We start from the raw sequence: 18,094 nt of genomic DNA on the forward strand, positions 1-18,094 counted from the left end.
GCCATGGAAGTGTGCCTCGGCCTTGCAAATGGCCTCAAGGTATGTTGTTATGTCTGGATGCTGGACTTGGAAGTTGTCACGTCCTGAAATCCGTAATTGTGTGTTTTAATCCTAAAACATGCAATTTCAGCTTCATGTTCCAATTTGGGTCACTGGAGCACCTCACTTTGAATCAATGAGGTGGGAGAAGGAAAAACTAAGAGAAATAAAGGAGCTAGAAGCAAGTCTGGACTTTCCCCTAGGTAAATGGGGCCCACTTGGGTGGAAAATATCTCACTATAGGTGGGCAACAACACTCTCTCTCCCCCTAAAAAGCTTGCCCATACGTACTACTCACCCACTCCACCAGATAAGGCTTTTTGAGGAAGCAAGTTGGAGTTGGCTGTCTCTCACTCTCTCTCTTAGGCTCCCTTTTTCCCCTTTGGATCCCTATCTCTGGGAGCAAGATCAAGGTACGTATGTGGTACTCACGTGACCACCAGCTTAAGGACTACTCGTCAATCCAATTCATTTTCAGTTTCCCCGAAGGAATTCGAGCTGGTTCTGAACTTGTTTGGTGTTCTTTGGGAGAAGCAAGGAAGCAGCAGTTTTTCCTCTCTTTTCCGAGCCATTTTCCGTCGTTTCCTCCTTCAACTGGCGGTCACCAACCTCAGCAAAGGACCTTGGGTGAGTCTGCTAGGCTCCCATGGCAAGTATGCTCATTTTTGGTTGGATAGATCTTGAATGTGGAACTAGGGTTGCAAAGTTCTTAAAGTTCTTCAGTCTGGGAACAAATAAGGATTTATGTGGATTTGAGTTACGAATCATGTTACTAGACGGTTGAGCAAAGTCTAGACCCTGTACACCCTTCTAGGTATTTTTACTTTTGATTTAGAGACTCTCAGGTTAGTTTAGCCCAGTTTTTCCCTTTGTAATGGCTGCTGTTCTGGAGCTGCACGAGGCTGATTTTACTGTAGCGTCCGAGTACTGTTCATCCGAGCACCCGGGTACTGTTCACCCGAGCACTCCGGGTGCTGTTCACCGAGCAGCCGAGTACTGTTCATCCGATCACTCCGGGTACTGACCGGGCACCCGAGCACAGTTCACCCCGAGCACTCCCGGCTACTGTTCACCCCGAGCACTCCCCGGGTATTGTTCATCGAGCACCCGAGCACTGTTCACCCCCGAGCACTCCGGATACTGTTCACCCCGAGCACCCGAGCACTCCCGGGTACTGTTCACCGAGCACCCGAGCACTGTTCATCCCGAGTACTCCCGGGTACTGTTCACCCCGAGCACCTGAGCACGGTTCATCCCGAGTACTCCCGGGTACTGATCACCCCAGTACCCCCGAGCACTGTAGCAGTGGTCGCAGGGTGGTTATCAGGCTTTCCTGGAAGCTGGTAGCTTGTAAAAATCATAGTTAATTCGTACGAAACTCCAAACTTCATTAGACCAGTTGCGTTGGCTTCGTAGGAACATGAACTACATGTTAAAAATGTTGAAACTCATTAAGTACGTTCTGAGAATTTATTTATTGATTAAATGTATTTCAGCTTAGTTAAAGCACAAATAGTCAATGCCATGTTCGAAAGTTGTGAGACCACTGGGAAAACTCTTGTCTTGCACAGTGCGATCTGGGAAAAACATTGTCATGTATTGTGGAGCATAATTTTCTTATATGGTCGCATTTCATACATGCTCATTACATTGCACGCGTTGCTCTCTATAGTGAACGCCGATCCGTCGATCCCGGAGGCCATGGGCGATCGTGAGGCGCCCCACCTTTCTGATCCAGGGCAGCAAGGCAAGCATCTATCATATTGTACCGTGTCAATTCAAAATCTAATATGTTATCTACGCTTATGTATACATTGCATGTGTCGGGTACCGAGTTGGGTAGAACCTATGCCGATGCATTCTCCCATTTCGGTCACGTGTCATGTGTTATTCCTTGGAGCCTAGTGGTGTCGTCGAGGTCTAATTATAGTTCGCTATGCTTAGTGGTACTTAGGCTTTCCGGTAGAAGTCGCGACGGCGTCCACCGTTGTCGCGAGCCTAGGGCTTATTACTTGTTCACACTTATGGTTGTGTTGATGATGAGTCGGTTTGGTGAGTGGTGAGTTGAGACGAGGTGTGGGCGGTGTTAGGGGTGTCATCTGCTCACGAGGAGTCCTTAGGCAGTTCGGGGAGGGAACCCGGACACCGTAGACCGCTTGCACCGGTTAAACACCGATCGTCGGTGTAGTCGGCTTTAGCACTTACCTTACTCACCACATGCTGATATAATGGTAGGCGAGCCGATTACCTTCGCAGACGTGGTCATGTGGGCCTCGTCATAGATGGTGTGAGTCCGGTTTGAGTCCGGGCTTTTAGCGGTATTAGTTTGCTCGGGGAGTAGTTCTAATACCGCCGTGCCGAGCTATGGTTGACCCACATGGTTGGGCCTGGTTGGGAAAGGTTGTCATGGGTACCCCCTTGTGTGCATCTTAGCGGGTGGCACAAGTCGTATGGTCCCTGTGTCGTGTGGGTCCAGGAGTATGCCCCTGCAGGGTGTATAATCAGTTCGAACTGCCGCGCTCTCGGTCATGAGCATCGCTATCGCTTATCTCCACCGAGCGACCATGTTTTGGTCGTAGAGTTTCGATGTGGGTTGTGGCATGGTTGGATTGGGGTGGTTTGGTCGGTATGTGGTTGGTGGTTTGGTGGGAATGGTTTGCTTTTATACACTTGTTGTTCATATATCTGTTCTGATCAGTTGGTTGGCAGGGTTTGAGTCGGTGGTTGGTTAAGTCAGTTGCTTACACCTAGAGTCTAGGTTGCTTACCGCTTAATGAACTTAAACATGTCTTAATCCTTGCTACAGCTTTGAATGCATGATCCTTGGAGTCGAGAATATATATACTCATACTGTGTAAGACTTGCTAGTACCTTCGTACTAAGGGGTGCTACCCTTAAGTTGCTTTCAGGTTCGCAGGTTGGCGAGGAAGAGGCAGTGTTCGGCTACTTTGTGCCTGCCGATCAGGGTGGCGGGCAGGAGTAGCACTTTCTACTCCGAACTCCGGTGCTTTTGGTATGGAGCCTAAGGGCATGCGGCTCCATACTCTTTTGTTGTATAGGTTTATCTTCCGCTGCATAGTTGTTGTTGTTCCTCTTTTGTTGTAAATTGTGGAAGCAGTTGCATGTTTAAGTATTTTAATACAGCTTAATTACTTGCTCTCTATTAAACTGTGTTGTGATATTTGAGTTGGAAGGCATGTGTTCCGATCCTGGGCACAAAACACGTGTCGGGACTACCGGAATGGCATTCTGGTTAATCGTCGAGGTTGTGATTATGAATAATGATCCTCCTGATGATTAATTAGAATACTATTTGGACGGTTCCTCACAGAAGTCCTTGTTGACATGACTGGCGATGATCTGAGAGTCGGTACGGATGATGACTCTGGCTGGTCCCAAGGTTCAGGCCTTCCGGAGGCCTAAGAGGACGGCCTCATTTTCGGCTATGTTGTTGGTCGTCTTGAAATCCAGGCGAGCAGCATATTGAACCTGCTAGCCTATGGGAGAGATGAGGATCGCACCAGCTCTAGTGCCCATGGAGCAGTATGCTCTGTCAGTGTAGATGGTCCAGATGTCTTGGGTGGGTGTAGTGGTGGGTTCGGTGGGTGCCGGGTCCATTCGGTGATGAAGTCTACCAAGATTTGGGATTTGATGGTGGTGCGGGCCACAAACCTTACCACGAAGGGGGCTAACTCTACCGCCCACTTGCCGATACGTCCCGTCGCCTCCCGGTTGTGAAACATGTCGCCAAGCGGGTACGAGATTGGGACAGTGATGTCGTAGGCAAGAAAGTAGTGCCGGAGCTAGCGTGAGGCCATCTGCAGGGCGTAGGCTATTTTTTCGAGCTTAGTGTAGCATGTATTGGCCCCGGCTAAGGCCTCCTAGATGTAGTATACATCCGTTTGAGTGGGGCGACCATTACATTTTTCCTCCTGTACCAGGGCAGCGCTGACGGCGGACGCGGAGACGGATAGGTATAGGAGTAGTCCTTCATTGGGGAGGGACATCACGAGTATTTTGAGGTGGGAAAGGTGTGCCTTCAGGGCCTCAAATGCCACCTAGCAGTTCGGCGTCCAACTAAATGGCTCGGAGCCTCTTAGCGTTTTAAAGAAAGGGAGGTTGTGCTCAGCAGATTTTGCGAGGAAGCGACTGAGGGCCACGAGGTGGTCGGCTAGGCGTTGTACTTCTTTCAAATTGGCGGGAGGTGACATTTCTACGATGGCACGAATCTTGCTTGGATTGGCCTTGATGCCTCTTCGGGAGACAAGATATCCTAGCATCTTTCCACCCCTAGCGCCAAATATGCATTTTTCTGGGTTCAGCCGTACGCCAGCGGCCCGGAGGCTGTTGAATGTTTCTTGTAGGTTGGCAACATGGTGGCTTTGAGTTGGCTTTTTACCACAATATTGTCCACGTAGGCCTCGATGTTGTGGCCTAACTGTTGCTACAACACCTTGTGTACTAGGCGAGAGAAGGTGGCCCCGGCGTTTCGAAGACCGAAGGGCATCCAGACGTAGCAGTATACTCTGAAGGGGGTAATGAAGCTGGTCTTGTTCTCGTCCTCCGTTGCCATCCACACCTGGTGGTACCCGGAGTAGGCATCAAGGAAGCTTAGCATTTCGCAGCCGGCTGTGGAATCCACTAGTTGGTTGATGCGGGGAAGGGGTTACGGATCCCAGGGGCATACTTTGTTTAATGACATGAAATTGATGCAAATATGCCATTTTCTGCTGTGTTTCTTGACCAGGACGGTGTTGGAGAGCCAATCGGAGTGGATGACCTCTTAGATAACACCAGCTTTTAGCAGCTTCTAGACTTCTTCCTTTGCGACTTCTGCCCACTCCGGAGAGAGCTTGCGAAGCCCCTGGTGTACGGGCATTGCCTTCGGGTTGACTTGAAGCGAGTGCTCGATGATGCTGCGGTTGACTCCTGGGAGGTCCTACGGGGACCATGTGAAGATGTCGAGATTACTCCGCAAGACGGCCAGAAGTTGGGCTTCTTGCCTAGTGGTGAGGTCCGCCCCTATTCGGAAGGTCTGGTTAGGTTGGTCTTGGTGTATGAGGACCAGCTTTATGTCCCCCTCCGATTGTGGCCTCAAAGGGCAGCGATGCCTAGGATGCGCCGACGGAGGGTCCTTCGAGTCCTCCTGTGTCATAGTGTGGATATGGTGACTGGGGAGCAGAGCAGGGTGCCCATACTCGATGCGTCTAGCCAAGTCTTGGTTGTCGTGGATGGTTATTAGCCCCTGGGGTCCAGACATCTTCAGGCAGAGGTAATTGTGATGGGGTATAGCTCCGAATCTGTTCAGAGTTCCCCGTCCCAAGATGGCATTGTAGGTGTACGGTATGTCCACGACGTCGAAGGTGATGACCTCAGATTGTGATGTCTGCCTTCGCCGAAGATGACCGGGAGTTCTATCTGTCCTAGGGCATTGAGGGGGGGGGGGCATTGAATCCCTAGAGGGTCTGCTGCTTGGTGAGACCATCTTCGCGGGATTCGAAGCTGGTCGAAGGCATGGACGAATAGGAGGTCCGTTGAGCTGCCTCCGTTGACCAGTATTCTTTGGACCTCGACTTCAGCGATGTTGGCTGAGATGACCAGGGCATCGGAGTGGATAAAATTTTATTCCTCCGGAGTCGTCGGCCCAGTCGGGGGCCTATCGATGGATGCTAGTTGCTCCGATGTGGTGTACCCCGCGTGCGTAGTCTCACCGCTGTCGTTTTGAAGTGCCACCGGAGCTCCCTCCGCTGGTAATGGCGAGGACGATCTGTTTGCCCCGCGCCCCTTCGTCAATGTATTGTTCTAGGGATGACTAGGGTGGTGAAGGTAGGGCCAGTTGCAGAGAAATCTGTAGGTCCAGATTGTCAACCCGTCGGTTGGTTGATGACCTGCGATCTTTGGACCGCCCCTTGGGGGCCCCATCAGTTGAGGCGAAGGCTACCTGCCTCCCGAGGTACTCCTCTCGAAAGGTGGTGAGGGTTCGGCAGTTGTTGGTATTATATCCTTGTTCTACGCCATGTAGAGTGCACTAGGATTCTTCCTCGGAACGCTGGTTTGGGGGGTGGCTTCTCTCCGGGAGGCCTTCGGAGCATCCACGACCACGTCCCTTGGGGTGGCTTTGGTTCGAAGCCCCGCGGCTTGGGCTGATATTGCTGACGTTTTGGTGTTGTCGTTGCCGCCCCCTTTGGGACCCGGTGGTAAGGGCCTCCTCGAAGATCCTTTTTGCTGGGGGAGCAAGGGTGTGTGAAGATCTGGCCCGCGAGTGTGGTCTCTCGGAATTGGCATAGGAAGCCTCGCTAGCTTGTGAGTGCCTCTGGCAGAGTTTTTCCTCCTCCGCCCATGCATATTCCTCAAACTTGCTCATAAGGACTTCTACCGTGCGTATTGGGCGTTGGTTCAGCCGATCATATAGGGGGCCTTCAGCCAGGCCCTGGGTTGCGGCGTCAATGATTGAAGAGTCCAATATGCCCCTAATCTAGGCTTTGGTCTGGGAGAACCTTCGAAAGTAGTCCCGGAGGGTTTCGTCTGGCCCCTGCTTGATATTGAACAGGCTGCCAGAGGTTACTGGATCGATGAAGGTGCCCTAGAAGTTGCTATGGAAGAGGTCTCCGAGTTGGGACCAGGCGTGAATGGTGCCAGGGTCTAGCGCCCAAAACGAGCGTATGGCCACCCCTTCTAGGGCGAGGGGGAAGCATTTAGCCAGGGTGGCCGGTCCACCCGTTGGCCTCTATGGCTAGGGCGTAGGATTGGGAGAACTCGTCGGGTCTGAATCGCCTTTAAACTTGGGCAACTTCGGGGTCCAAAAACCCTCTAGGAAGGGCATGGCTTGCAGGTCGGTCCGCAAGGGAGAGTCGTGGTCCTGTAGAAGGTCCTCACAACACCGGCCTCGGGGCTTTGGGGACCGAATGGGCTAGGTCCTTACGCCGAGGGGCTCGTCTGTTCGTGGAGCTTGGGTCAGAAATGCACTAGCCGTCCCGGGAGCGGCGGTGAAGGTGTGGGCAGCTTCCTGTTTGACCCACAGGGCCATCCGTAGCTCCTCCATCCTAGGTGCGCCGCCAAGCGTGATTGCTGCTCGGGCAGAACGGTGTTTTCGGCGGCAGTGCCTATTGTAGCCCCTAGGGGCGCAGCGGGGGCCTCACCTTGCTGCTGCTGGGTCTCTGGGGTAGAGAACCCTTCGGTGTTGCCTGCAGTTGTAGTTATGGTTGGGTCGGTGGTAGCAGTAAGGTTCCCGTTCCCCCTGGCTTGGGGGCCATTGTCGGTGCCGACTGCATATAGCCGGCTGGACTGCCGCGCAGGCATGACTGGGGGGTGGGGGCTTAGCTGCTGCCGATGCGGCCTTGGTGGTCTCCTTCTTGGGTGGCATCCTACCTCTCTTAGCACTTCTGTGTTCGAGTCCCCACGGATGGCACGCTATTGGAGCAAGAGTTCGTCTTGCCCCAGCAAGTACGACGAGAGTTTCTTCTAAGGAGGAGACTCAAGCTTGGAGACGAAGTTTAAGAGGAAGGAACACCACGATGTATTGATGGTAGAAAAATGGATCACTCTAGGGGGAGTATCACAGCGTGACTTAATGTGTTTTCACCTTTGTGTCTTTTTTTCTGTCTTGCCCTTCCTCCCTCTAGAAGACCATGACCTCCTATTTATAGGGTCGTGCGTAGCTTGGCGTACAAGTTATCATAATGTACAAATATCTAGGATCTGACCGAATTACTAGGCCTTATACTGGATAACTACCTTTTACCCTATAGGGGAGATAAATATCCACCCTGGTAACTATCGTGGTGCTTGCCACCTGAAGGGGGCGAGCTGGTCGCCAACTGCGGCCCGGTGCCGCACTATTAGGGGTGTTAGGGCAGGCTCCATCATGCTGGGGTGTCAGAGTGGCGTCCACTAGCCTAGGTATTTAATGCCGACCACCTCCTCGCAGGCAAAGTACGACCGGTGCTTCCCTTTTGGCAGATCTTTCATGAGGCCTGATGCCTCACCCAGTAGCCTCCGGGAAGCCGGCCCAAGCAGCGGGAGGCCGAGGCCTTGGGAGACCGAGCCTTTGGAAGGCTGATCCTCTGGGAGGCGGGACTCTGGAAGGCCGGGGCTTCGGGAGGCCGAGGCCTCGGAGACCGAGCCTTCGGGAGGCAGGGCTCCGGAAGGCTGGGGCTCCAGAATGCGGAGGTTTTGGGAGACCGAGCCTTTGGGGGGCTGAGCCTTCGGGAGGTAGGGCTCCGGAAGGCCGGAGCTTTAGAAGGCGGAGGCTTCAAGAGATCGAGCCTTTAGAAGACAGGGCTGATTAAGCCAAGAAACTATTAGGGGTCCTTGATAACGACCCCCAACACCGTGCCTGCTGAGGTTCGCATTGGATGCTCACCAAGAACCGCTATGCAGTTTTCTGTTGTTCTAAGATGAGGCTGAACAGCTTCCCAAAGCCTTTTCTTTTGGACCTGTGAAAAGTAGAATGATGCATTAGCTACATCGTTCCAAATAGCTTCATCAGTAGTACCTCTAATTTTTAGTATATGTTCGGCATGGTGAACTTTGTTTTATGTTTAAATTGCTTGGATTAGAGAAATTAACAGTGGTGCCCTGCACTAGAACCATATTAAGTTTTCGAATATAAACTTGTTTCACATCCATAATAAGACGATAATATGTCATCACATATTCTCTGAAGTGCCTTACAAAAACAACTCAGTCGTCAATATAGGGCAAATAGTGCAAACTGCTAGAAATTTTGGAAGAAATATTTCCTTCTTTTCTTATTTCTGCACACTAGGTTTACACAAAAATCTTACATTCTGAAACAAATCGAATATCATTCAAGCTTCAGTCACTTTCGTATGTTAGTTTTTTGTTATCAATATATCAAGTGGAACTTAGACCATAACATAACTATGTTTGCCAGCTGACCTCCCAATATGATACACCTCTAAATGTTTCATAATCTATATACCCTTCTTGCACATGAAGTTAATGGCATTGATCCTCACAATAGCTGGAAACTTGTTTGGAAGTGCATGAGTAACATACTAACATCAGACTTTTGTAATCTAACGACATGGCACAGTACAATAATGCACAAGAAAGCGTATGGGATATCAAGTGCAATAAAATATGCATAACTTGTACAAGTGTTAAACAACAATCATGCAAAAGCTAGACAACAGTGATACATGATTTGGTAATGCAGGGTCCGGTTGGCGATCCTTGTCGTTTTCTGAGCCAAACCATACCGCCCTTTCAACAGGAACAAAACCTTCCGGAGGGGTTAGCAGCTCGACATTCTCGTGGGAAGCATCAGAAGCAGCCATAAGCATGCCATTTGACTTGATGCCACGCATGTTCCTTGGTTTGAGGTTAGCAAGGACAATCACATTGCTGTCCTGCATGGATGTCTTAGTTGGTTGGTGCCATCAGCAATATGAAACAAATAACTAAATGGGTGTTGACGCTAAAAGATGCTGTGCCAAATACTGAGTACCTCGTGTGTAATATCTGGCAAGCAACACTCGGTATATCCTGGTTGTGGCACTACATCTTTGGATCTTCGTCGTCACCCACGTTCGAGAGGGACCCCATTGGAGCGCAGATGACCGACGGCTTGTCCATGATCGTCGAGATCAAGAATAGGTAGCAATATATTTTGGAAAAGAGAACGGGACGAACTAGGCAAAACAGAAAAACGAAAGGTAATGTAAATTATGTTTGATTTATTGGATTATGATCTCAATTGGCCAGGACCCTATCATATTTATAGGGCAGCATGTCTTAGCCGTAAGAGATTAGGACTCCTAATTTAAACTGAATAAGACTTACAAATATGATTCAGTTATGCCATCTGATCTCCAAACTTTCTAAAACTAACATATCTTTCCTATTCGACCACATTAACTCCCATATATCTACCCGAGTATCATTAACTGTAGTTCGGTCTTCTTGGACTCAACTACCTGCTCAACCCAAACACCTGCTCTCGTATCGACTGCTCGGTCCAACCATGTACTCAAAATTCGACCAATCATCACTTGATCCGACCACCTACTCAGAATCCTCGTGCTCAAACTTGACAAGTTCTTCCACCTGCTGAGAGACCAACATGCTCGAATTCCAATGTGCTTGAAGTTCGACTAGCCTACTCAGGGTTCAATGTGATCGGACTCCAATGTGCTCGAAGTTCAACCAACCTGCTCAGAGATCAACGTGCTCAGACTCCAATGCACTCGAAGTTCGACCAACTTGCTCGGAGATCAACGTGCTCCAACTTGACCACCTACTTGCATCCGACCAGTCCTTCTCAAACTAGACTAGCTCCTTGGACTATGTGCTCAAATTTGACCAGTCTTGCTTCCGACCACCTCCTCTGAGACCATGTGCTTAAAGCGATCACCTAGTCGGTGACCACCTTAGTCAAAGACCACCTTGACCGGAGACCACCTTAGCCGGAGACCACCTTAACCAAAGACCACCTTTTCCAGAGTCACTTTAGCCAGAGGCTATCTGCTTGAAGATTGCCTAGTCGAGGATAACTTTGTTGGAGACCACCATACATGCCAAATCTTGTCATCAACACACGCCCCCCCCCCCCCCCCCGATTTTTGGTAAAGCTTGCTTACCAAAAAATAATTACATGATAGATCCAATATAAACAATGTGTTACCTCTCCTCTTACCTTTTTAGGATGATGATCAGGACACTAGCCTTAGGTGCTTCTTAGGGCGATGACAAACAAAACATCAACCATATAACTCTACATCACACCTGCTATAAGCATCTTACCATACACTAGGATAGTATTTCTTCAAGTATCGATCCTTAATAGCTCTATGCATTTTCTCCCCTTGCAAAGTTTCTAATAAATAAGAATTTCTAGGGGCGATACTTACAACTCAGTATGGTCCTTCCTAGCTCGGAGACCACTTGCTAAACTTATTGTCTTTTTATCCAATTGGCCGATAGTCTTCCAGACAAGATTCCTAATTTGAAATGACTTTGCTTTTACCTTCTTATTGTAAGCTTTGTCTACTCTTAATTTGTCCTTCTGAATTTCTCTCAAAGCCTGTAATATTTCCTCTATCACTTCATCAATCCTATCTATCATTAGATCATAATAAAATCCACAACCGATAGGTTATTCTTTTCGGACAACCTCAAAGCACTAAGGTTTACTTCATAGGTAGTACAACCTCTTGTCCATAAACAAGTTCATACGACGTTACTTTAGTGGCACCATGTCTAGAAATAAAATATGCATATAAAGCCTCCAATAGAACTTCATGCCATCTTTTAGGATATTCTTCTATTTTCTTCTTGATAAGCTTAAATCAACATTTTATTACTAGACTCGGCTTGACCATTGGTTTGGGCATAATATAGAGATGAATTGAGAAGCTTAATTTTCAATGACTCGGTAATTTCACATACCTGATATGACATTAATGAAGTACCTTAATCCGTAGTTAAAATTTGCAGAATGCATAATCTATGAACAACATGCTACAATATAAAACCGATCATCTCCTTGTGTGTCATATTCTTGAGAGGAACAGCTTCAGCCCACTTGGTGAAATAATCAGTAGTCACCAAAATAAAACGTTGACCTTTAGACGATGGAGGATGTATTTGACCAATGAAATCCAAGCCCCATCCTTGAAACGGCCATGGTTTAATAATAGAATGCAACGGAGCAGCAAGAACTAATTGAATATCACCAAACTTTTGGCATGCCTTTCATTCCTTATAATACATGAAGCAATCTTTAAGCATAGTTGGCCAATAGAATCTAACTCTTTTCAATAACCACTTCATTTTTGAGAAACCAAGTTAAAATATGCCTTGGTTTATTTATGACAGAGTGCATGCATCAACATCGAGATACTTATTTTAGGAACAAGGAAGCTTAAGAGCTAAACTACCTCCCTAGGCCTATAAATAGAGGGGTAAGGCTGTGTGGGAGGTGAGAGCCAGCCACCTAAGTTTGTATGCTAGGGTTTTAGAGGAAAGGAGAGAGGAAAGCTTAGCATTTGTAATAGATGAGAGCTTTTTGTAAGGAAAATACCTTGTAATCTGCCGAAAAGAGGGCTGACCTTTGTAAGAAATGAAGTGCATATCTCCTTCTAGTTTCCTTCTATTAGCTCCCTTGCTTTGTTGCGAGTTTTTTCTTTTTGGTTGTGATTTTCATTCTGGTTGATGAGCTGATATTTTTCCACCTTTGGAAGTTGTTCTTCTTATTGCTAGAGGCATAAAATTCACATACAGACGTATACAAGTGGGGCTTTAATTCACTTGCCTCTAGATCATCAACTCAGAGAACTTTTTCTTACGGTGATGTTTTGTTTGGAGAAAATGTTTCTTTCTTCAAGTTGCTATCTTTCTGTGGCAACGGCTCATGGGATATGTGCCAATGGAACCTAGAGTTCATTTGCACCCATGAGAGCCATGCTTAAAGTGTTTCATAGCAACTTGTCTCTCTCTAGTTTTTACTTTCGCTTAGTTTTGAGGTGCATTGGGTGACTAAAATAGACCAGTTTCTCTCCAGTTTTTGCTTCTGCGTAGTTTTGAGGTGTGTTGGGTGACTAAAACAGGAAAAGGCCATCAAAGAAATTTGTGAGATGCCTATTCAACCCCATCTAGTCACCATTCTCGGTCCTACAATTTTGCATGCGGATTGATGTGCGGCACATATGCCTTCATGTACCTCGCCCATAGCAATTCTTGCTTGATCTGAATCCAAGCACTTGAGAAGCAAACCATCTACAACTCAGCGTTATATATCACCATTCAACAATACAAATTTGAAGCCTTGTCGTCAAATCTTTCTATCAATACTTCTGATTGGATCCTTGTTGTTTAGTGATTCGTCAAAACATCGATAATTACCAGAAACTTGGTACACAACTAGCAACAAATCACCAAAAGTTTCTATATTCTTTGCACCTATGCAACTCAAACTTTCTAATCCTAACAAGAGAGCTTCATATTCGGTTTGGTTATTAGCACAAAAATACTCCAAACAACAAGATCTTTCAAAATAGCACCTCTAGGTGAAACAAAAACAAGACCAACACCTTGTCCTACCCAGCAAGTCGAACCATCAAAATAAAGCTTCCATGATTTAATAGATATATAACTGACTTCTAAATCATGCTTATCATTAATCTAATGGTCAACAATAAAATTAGCCACAATCTGGCCTTTTATAGATTTCAAAGACTCATCAGCCAAATCGTATTCTATAAGTAGTGCATAGGCCCACTTACCAAGTCGACCACTTAAAATAGGTCTTTGCAACATATATTTAACAACATCGGCTTGACATGCTATTATGCAAGTACTAGATAACAAGTAATACCTTAACTTTGTGCTATTATGCTATTACGAAGACATACTAAAGAGATCGGTGACATCCTAAGAAGGGGGGAGGGGTGAATTAGGACACTTAAGAACTATTTTGGCTCCAAAAATAACATAAGATAAACCTATATCAAATTCTATCTAGATGTGCTCTAGGTTTATCTAGTGTGTCTACTCTACTGATCAAAGCGCTAGCAACCTATCTAAGAAGGTAAATTTCAAGAATGTAAATGCGGAAATATAAATAAGGTAGAGAGAGTAAACTCGGCACAAGGATTTTTTTCCTGTGGTATCGATGATTGAGTGGAGGACTATTTATAGTCTCAAACCCACGCAATAGCCGTTAATCCAATGGCTCAGAAAAGTTGTTAACACCGGATAATCCGGTGAGAACAATAGTACTTACACCAGATCATCCGGTGAGTACACTCTCACAAACTAGCCGTTGGAACCCCACTCAAGCCTCTATGAACACCAGACATTTTGGTGTATACTTTATCTTTATCACCGGACTATTTAGTGAGTTATTCAGAGCCATCCGAGCCTTTTCTTCTTTTCTATGTAAATTTCTCTGGTCTTAGCATCTAGTGGATATCACTTCATCACCGGACTATCCGGAGAGTTAACTTTAGCCAATTGAGCCAATGCAACCCTCTCTGGAAATAATACTCTGGTGCACACAACATCCATCACCGGACCATCTGGTGCCTTGAACTTCGTTCTTCAACACTTGGCACCCTATGTAAATTAGTCCAGTGTTTAAGCCTCTGGTGTGTACAACACATACACCAGACCTTCCAATGTGTTGACCTCCTTCTATCCATTTGCTCTATTCATTGTCAGATGTGTGCAACACATTGATCATCGAACCATCCTATGCTTTGATCTTCAACTTCAATGATTGTAACCTTCTATGGACAAAATACTCTGGTGTGTATCTTCTTTGATCACTGGACCTTATGGTGAGGTCTTCAGGCCTCTCTCCCATTTGTCAAATATGCTCCAGTGAGTTCAACACCTAGAGCACCGAACCATCCGGTGACGTAAATCTTCCTGGGACTTCTTTAATTTAGTCCAACTTTGTCCCGGCTGTGGTGGCTTCATCATGTATTACATCCATAAGACCTACTAACATATATTCTTGACAAACATGTTAGTCCTATTAACTATATTATCATTAATCACTAAAATAACAATCATGGCCTAATAGGGCCATTTTCACTACACATACCACGTCTTTGCTTTCAAGAGACTGTTGGCTCAAGTAGGTGACTGCGTACTCCTTGCCATCAATTTCTTCTGTCAAAACAACACCGACCATGTTCTCTTCCACAGCAATGTACAACCAAAAGGTAATCCAGCTTTAGGTGCTCGAAGCACCAGAGGAGTAGACAAATATTTCTTGATCTCATCAAAGGCAAGTTGTTGTTCTGCCCCCAAGCAAATTCAGTCTCATTTTTCAACCGAAGTATGGGTGTGAAAGCACTAACTTTTCCGGATAGATTTGATATAAATCTCCTCAAATAATTTACCTTAACCAAGAATTTTTGCATATCTCTTTTATATGTAGGTGTCTGAACCTTTTGTATATTCTCTATTTTAGCAGGATCTATCTCTATACCTTTCTCATGTATTATAAAGCCAAAAAAGTTTTTAGCTGACACACTAAAAACATATTTGAGTGGATTCATTTTCAAACCATACTGACTTATTCTTTCAAAGGCTAACCTCAAATAGGCTAAATGAGAATCATCACAATCCGATTTAATGACTATGTCATCAATATATACCTCTAGTATAACACCAGCAAATCATGAAAAATCAAATTCATAGCCCTTTGATAAGTAGCACTGGGATTTTTTTAACCCAAATGTCATGCAAATAATCCAACAAAACCAGGATAACGAAAAGCCGTTTTAGCCATATCTTCTTCGACCATAAAAAAATGGTTATAACCGGCACTACCATCAAGAAAACTAATTATTCTATGTCCTGAAGAATCATTAATTAACATATCAGCTCTAGACATAGGATATTCATCTTTAGGAGTAGCTCTAATAAAATATCTAAAATCAATGTAAATTCGCAACTTACTGCTACTCTTCTTTACCGAGACGATATTGGAGATCCAATCCGCATATTTGCATGGCTTAATAAAGTAGCTTTCAATAATCGATCTATCTCTTTTTTAATCCGATCATACATGTTAGGATGAAACCTCATAGGTGGCTATTTATAAGGTCCAAATCCCGTTTTAATGGGCAACTGATGTTCTACCAACTCTCGGTCAAGTGCCGGCATCACGTGATCCTCCCAAGCAAAACAATCAATGTATTCTCTAAGCAACTCAATTACTTTTACTTTGTAATCAGATTTCATATTTTTGTTTACAAATATCAGTCTTGGTACAATACCATCACCTATATCAAACTCCTCTGACGGATCAGCCGACGAGAAACCTTGGTCTAACTTGTCTAACTCATCTAAGTTTTCAATGGCTTCACAAATATCATTCTTATCTAAACGATATTGTTCCATACACTTTTGTAGCCATTCTAAATTCCTATCTCTACTCATTGATACACCACATTATTTAACCAATTGTTGCAAATCGGCTTTACGACCATGGCCACGAGACCATCTTTAGAGACACTAAGAAAGTCAAAGTCTGAAAGATCAAGTCCCGACAAGTACTTGGCATTGCCATATCTCCAATCAGCTGAAGCATCGGCCAAAGCAACATAATCTGAAGTATCCGCGTGTACCACTTCTACATCATCATGTACCCATTGAATCAAAAACTGATGCAAAGTAGAGGGAACACAACCATTTGCATGAATCCAATCCCATCCAAGAATAACACTATAATTACCTTGCAGCTCGATGAGGAAGAAGACAGTGGATAATGTCTTGCTTCAAATAGTATGTTCCATAGAAATAACACCTTTAGCCTCACTAGAATCACCCACAATTGAGCACCAAGTTAGTTTTTAGTAATTCATCATCATCTCTGCCAAGCTTCTTGAAAATTGAATATAGCATCAAATTCACTGCAGCTCCACCATCAACTAGCATCCTTGAAATTGGCTTCCCATTAATTCCACCATCAACTATCATCCTTGAAATCGGCTTCCCATTTAATATGGCCCTTCACATATAACTACTTCAAGTGCTAATCCATCTCCTTTGGCTTCTCCAAAATATCTTCCCTTGGCCCCAAATCCAATTGAGCCACTTCACCTTCATATATAGCACACAACTCGAAATATAGCATAAAAACCATATTGATATCCATACATTCGGTCATTGAAGCGTCATTAGTGTGTACTGACAAATCACCAAAATCGAGCAATTCTTCATCTTTCCTTGTCGTCTTGCATAGGCGTTGGTGTTGTTGTTGGCGAGAGAGCTGATATCGGTACGGTTGTAGTACCTTGCTTTCTCTTCCAGATTTTCTTCATGGGTTAGCATTGGTTTAACCTCATTGAAAGTAGCATCCCATAACTTTTTGGCTTGTTGTTCCATCAATTCTTATCTGTGTAACTACTGCAACCTCCTCTTCTTTGTGTGGGACAAGCCTGAGGGACACCACCTGGCTGTAGGTACTTAGAAAGTGGCTTTCTACTACTTGCTTTATAATCACTAGCCTTTGGAGCAACTTGGACAGTAGTAAGTACATGTTTGACTTGATCAAATTATTATCAAAGACAATCAGTCCTTTGCCATGTTCTTGAGCAACTACTCTCATTGAGCCAATCTCAATAACATTAGTGTAGTGGTCCTTGTTTGATTAGCATTAAACTCTGAACTTTGAGTAGAAACACTGCTCTATTTGGCCCGGTATATTTGCTTCATGACTTTAGCACATTGAACATCACCGGACCAATTCATATCCTCCAATCGGTCTTGGATAGGACGCTATATTCTATCAAATGTCAGCTTTCACGACGCCACCCATCCCAGATAAAAAGGAGGAAATTGTATGGGAGGAGAAGACATCCACATACCGTCATAACCCCACATCAGGCAAGGAGGAAATTGCATAGGAGGGAGTGCCCATAGCAATGGCGCCGATTGCCCAAGTAGTGTGTATATCTCAGTAGCACAATCTCCCCGTTGTCAATGACGATCACATGTTCCCTGCCTTGAAGGTGATTGTGGTCACTTAAACCCGCTTGGTCGACTCATATGTGCTCGGACGGCCTTGCCTTTCTCATATTTAGACAACAGCTGGTCGAGGGTGGGCTTGAACTTCTTAGCCTTTTCAGTCTCCTCGCTTCATTGACCTTCCACTTGCCAACCTCCGGGCTTTTTGGTTTGATCATCCTTGGCTTAGCATTATGATCATGCCCCCTGGTGATTGAAGTGTGCACCGCAATCCTGATTGATTCTTTACTATCGTGAGTTTTCTCAAGTAATACTTCTCTTAACAAGATTTTGTTTTTCCCCAAAGGCTTAGGTCTTTCTTCACCAATGATTACATTCTTCCCTTTAGTTGATTAGGCTTGATTTGGCCAAATTAGAATGCTCTTATCTTGAAAATTGACCACATTAACTGGGAATGGTTGTTTGTCTAGCCGCATCTTCTCAAATCTCAATCGTTCTTCATTGATGGCCGATTAAATCGGTCAACAAAAAACATTGCAATCATTGGTTGCATGAGAATAAGAATTATGCAATTTGCAGTAAACTCATCCCTTTAGCTCCTCTAGCA

General features: G+C 45.5%; 1 pseudogene; it reads right to left on the reverse strand.

The window, feature by feature from the left end:
• Positions 1 to 8,339: 8,339 nt before the first annotated feature.
• The window catches only part of LOC133925405 (uncharacterized), a 72,669-nt pseudogene continuing 62,914 nt past the window's right edge, over positions 8,340 to 18,094 (reverse strand).

The sequence above is a fragment of the Phragmites australis genome, chromosome 7 (genome assembly GCF_958298935.1).
Source record: "Phragmites australis chromosome 7, lpPhrAust1.1, whole genome shotgun sequence".
NCBI classification, from domain to species: Eukaryota; Viridiplantae; Streptophyta; class Magnoliopsida; order Poales; family Poaceae; genus Phragmites; species Phragmites australis.